Genomic DNA, 4,957 nt, shown 5'->3' with positions numbered 1-4,957 from the left:
TTATAGAATTGTGTTTTGTAACTCATATCCCATAGAGGACAGCAAGCTGACAGCAACAGAAACATGATTCCAGGGTGAGTCAGGGTCAGTTTAGTTTCAGTACGTGGATCGCTCTGGCTCCTCTGAGAATGGTGCTGTTCAGGAATTTACACACCAGAAAAACCACCCCAAAATCAGCCTTGTGAGTGTGTGTGTCTCTCCTCATCCCCAGGACATAACAACTCATATTTTGTCCATTGGCTCATCTGTTTATAGCACGTCCTGGATGGCTCTGTCACATGTCTTCCTGACTCAAGGCCACCGGGTTGTGAGGGTAAGTCCCCTCCCTGCAGGCTGAATTCTTCTCTCTGGAGCACAGGGAGGTTCATGGTAGGGTTAGAAGAGACATGAGCTTGGCGTCAGGTCACCATGACACAGCATCAGACAATACAGACCTCATCTTGTTCTACAAATCCCTGTAAAAGCATCTCCTGAGATTTGTTGTTAGGACTTATTAATTCCTCAGGTTGTGGAGAACGGGGATAGCACACAGATGCTGACATGCTTTGCTAACATTTTCTCCCTCTTTCCGATTCTCTCCCTATTAGCGTGCTTTCTGAGCATGACAAAAAGGTTTCAAACACGAATCCTAAGTTTTTAGAAGCTTTGGAAGTCTGAGACAGTTCCATGTGCCATCTGGATCCTGGGAGAGCTGCGTTCAGCACCTTGTCCACAAACACAGTGTGCGGTCTTCAGCAAAGTCACTGGAAGTCCATCTTTTTCCACCTGGATAAACTGCCTGAGAGTCAAAGATTTGCAACAGCTCTTTTGAGCTGTCAAAAAGTGGGATGATGAGGCAGGATGGTTGACTAGTTTCTTCATGTGATCAGTGGAGAGGGACTGAGTGACTCCAAAGATAGACTTGGATGGTGGTGTAAATCACACTTTGGAGTTCACCACTGTTAAGGGGGGGTGTAAGTTACATGTTGTTCTTTCCCCATGGAGAACTAATTTGGAGTAGGTTACCAGTGTAACCTACTTAAAGGTCGTATTCTAGGCCAGGTTGGACAGGGCTTGGAGCAACCTGGTCTAGTGGATGGTGTCCCTACCCATGGCATGGGTTGGAGCTGGAGGAGCTTTAAGCTCCTTTCAATCCAAACCACTCAAAGAATGATTCTGAGTTAAGGGGGGGATCAATCTGGGTCAGCATCAGCATGCAGTTCCAAGGCTCCTGGATGAGGTCCAGGAGCAAACTTGTAAGTCCCTGTGGCACACTGCTCAGCTCTGGTGTTCCCAGTCTGCTTGCTATGACAGGGTCATCTCTGATGCAATAGGTAGAACAAAAACCTCAGCATCCTGCTGGCATTGAGCAAGAGCTTAGTTATGTACTAACTATATAACAGTTTTAAGGACAAACTGGCTCTGAAAGTTCTGCTAGAGCTCAAAAGATACCACTGAATCAGGCTGCCTCAGTATTCCTATGGCGTGATAGAAACTCAGCCTGACGGACCAAGGAACACCTTCACATTGTCACTTACAGGTACAAAAAACCCTTATAGATTACAGCTCTTTGGAGGGACTTCTACTTCTTAATCAAGTTTCATTTCTGCTTTCAGTGCAGCAGCTGCCCAAAGCTGGTGCAAATTTAACAGCAATCTACATTTATATTGATCATTCCATGCTCTTATCCTGACACATTGCTAGCAAGTATAACTTTGAAGGCTTCTCCCTAGTAAAGTCATGCTTTATCTCATCCTTTTCCTTCAGAACTAGCTCTTGTGCTGTCCCATTCCTACAGGCACTTCAAGCATAGCTGAGATGATATCTTCAGCACAGGTGATTCTTGGAGCAAAGCTTCTGATTAAATTAAATCAAATCAACCTATTTCAGTAATGCCACAAGTCTCTTTGCTTGAGGCTTGCAACACGTGTGGATCTCCGCAGTGGCACCCAGATGTCCTGTGTCTAAGAAAAACACACCCGTGTGTCTCGCTACTTACGTGCACACATAGTCCTACCACCAGTCCTGCCGCACTGGAGGCAGTTGCATGCTCTGTAATTTATGCTCAGGCAAAGTCTAGAATAAACTCTCAGGAACATTTAAAGGGAAAGACTAAAACGGTCTCGTGGAGTGCATTCTGTGGAGAAGTCCTTTTCAGACTCTACTCAGCATCGACTGCAAAGTCTTGGAGTGAGAAACTCACCCTGTTTGTCTGGCATTTCTTCTTATCATGCCAATTTAAATGGAGTCACCGTCGTCCCTGCTGAATATTCATCCAGCTCCTGAAAACTGCCAAGCACAGCAGAAAATGTGAGACATTCTAGAAAGAAAAATAACCATGAAAAGAGAGCTCTCTGATATCCCCAAATGACACAAGACAAATCACATTTATGAACTGAACTAGGGAGGTGAAGGAGGGAGGGAACAGCTCCATTTGCTGGACCTAAAACCCAGGCTGAATCCTGAAGAAACCCCTTTTGAGTTATGAAAACACTGGGTAGACATTTATTCTGGTGGTGTTTCTTCCTCCACCCTCTCCATTTTCACATGCTCTGGTATTACTGCAGTCTTCTAGGATCAGACACAGAGTCACCACATCTCCAGAGAGCACTTCACTTTCCATTTGTCTTGAGCCAGCCATTATGGACTGTGAGTTTTGGAACCTGAGATCTTCCCTAAAGGGCTCTGAATAAGTGCCACGCTGAACCCTTTTGCCTAATAACATTTTTGCTTTGTTGAAACTAGACATGATGGAACCAGCCTTCCACAGCCTGCTTTGGACCATTCTGGTCATGTCTACACAGCACAGAGAAGCAGTGCACCCATGTCCCCAAGAGAGCACCGACTCTTGTAGGTACATCCAGACTGTGCTGCAGATACACTCTTGTTCCGAAGGGGCTCTTGGTGATCTGTGACACATATGCCACATCCTAGCAGATCTCATCCCAGCTCCTGCTGCAAAAGGAAAACTCTCTCAACTGTGCAGAGATGCCTTTGTCCTTCCTGTCCCTGAGGACCACAACTAGCCTGAGAAGTCATTTGAGCAAAACCAGAAGTCCCGCTGCCTTCTATCTCCATGCAGTGATTATCCCGGCTATTGATAGAGTAACAAAAGTGGTTTAGCTGCTTTGCAGACTTATAGCCAGAAAAGACTGTCCCTGCCGCAGGGAAGGAACAGCCTCATGACCCAACATAAAGAGGAACCACAGGGAGTGGGCTGGAAAATTACACCCAGACTCGGTGGTGATGCTTCACACATGCCTGCCTAGTTGAAATGCTATATCTTCAAAGTAATTGTTCTGGACACGTTTGTGGTATCCCTTCTATGGTTGGGAAATGCTCCTTCAGAAGGCAAGTGTATGTGCTGGGGCAACAGCCACTAACTTCTGACTCAACTTTCTTAGAGCAAACCATTATGTTTTCCCAGCAAACTGGGGTCTGCATGAGTTTCTTTCCCTGAAGCAGCAGGCCAGTGCTGTCAGCATTTTCTTTGAACAACAGAACAGCACAAGGAACATTTGATTTTCTTAGTTATTTCCAGCTTTGCTGACCAGATACAATTCTTATCCCTTTTGAATGCTATTTTTTTGTAAACACATTGCAAATAAGTCTCCATGTGGCAATATTGTCACAATACTGGAAAACCATGAACGGCAAAATAAGAAACTGAGATTTTTCAGGTGTCCTAAAATGGGGTCACGCATTCAGGAAGAGAGAAACATACCATCTCTGTGTCTTTGCATAGCTGAAATAGAAGAGTATATTGTACACCTCTTGCTTTAGGGAGTTTGGCTGTTGCAACACCTCAAGCCCCTTCTTCCCCATCTTTCCACATGGTAGATATTGACACAGAAGCTCCTTGTCAGAGCTGTTATCTCTCTCCTGTTCCAAATCAGCATCACATAGCAGTGGTGCTATGAAGTTGGTGAGTGATGAGGAGTGGTGGGACCCAAATAAACCATCCTTCTTTTTGCTCTGTAGCCTTAGAGGGTTTTTTTCCCTTCTGAAAACACAGAGCTGCTTGTTCATCCTGCCTTTAGAAGAGGTCAGCCTGAACTCAAGACAAAGCTGACATCAATATTATGGGCATGGTGTCTCACAGGCTTCCAGTTGGGACTGAGAAAAGAGACCATAATATTTCAAAACAAAGATCTGCTCCGACCCATCCTTCAAGTGCAAACACAAAAGACCCACTGTGGTGGAGCACGTCAACCAAACGTCCTGTTTTGTAACTGCCACTGCAGTCAGTGGGGCCCTGGACTGAGAGCAACCAGGCTGTTTAGTTGTTTGTGCACTCCCTGAAATAGCTTTTGGTGCAGCAATGCCCAACAGGAGTTGGCCAAACTAGTTAGGTCAGGGCTTAGCTCAAACCTGCTCCAGCAGCTTGGATACGAACATGCTGTAAGAGAAGTGAACTGGAATTGCAACTGTATGGATGGAACCCACCATGTGTCCCTTGCCTGCATGGCATGTGAATACTCTCTTGATCATTTTATTGATGAGGAAAGGTGTAGTCTCTCTGTTTCAAGGCTCCTTTGAGGCTGCCAGGCTTTTCTGGGTCTAGCTTGCAGACCAAGGCTTTTCCTTAGGTGTCAAGGTAAAGCGAACAGTTCATCTGGTGGGGAGGAGAAGAGTTTCGCCCTTGAAAACAACACAGCTCTGAGAATGAAACACCTTTGAAAGCAACATCACCTTTGTTCACCCTGAGAACAAACAGTACTGTGGCTAGGAAGAAGATGGAAGCTCCCTCTTTACAAGGAGTCCATGGAAAAAACGAGGGGGGATAGGAACAAGGTATTCCTGGAGGGATTCTGACTGGATACAGGAGGAAAATATTTCACACTGAAAACAACCAGATTGGAATAATCTCCCCAGGGAAGTGGTGGCTTTCTCAATGTTGGACAATGTCAAGATTGGGCTGCACAGGGTGCTCAGCATCTAGTCTAGGTCATGCTGTGCCTAGGAAGACTGGATCAGA

This window comes from Nestor notabilis, unplaced genomic scaffold (assembly GCF_000696875.1).
Source record: "Nestor notabilis isolate BGI_N333 unplaced genomic scaffold, ASM69687v1 scaffold3150, whole genome shotgun sequence".
Classification (NCBI taxonomy): Eukaryota; Metazoa; Chordata; class Aves; order Psittaciformes; family Psittacidae; genus Nestor; species Nestor notabilis.
Note: the sequence above shows the minus strand (reverse complement) of the source record.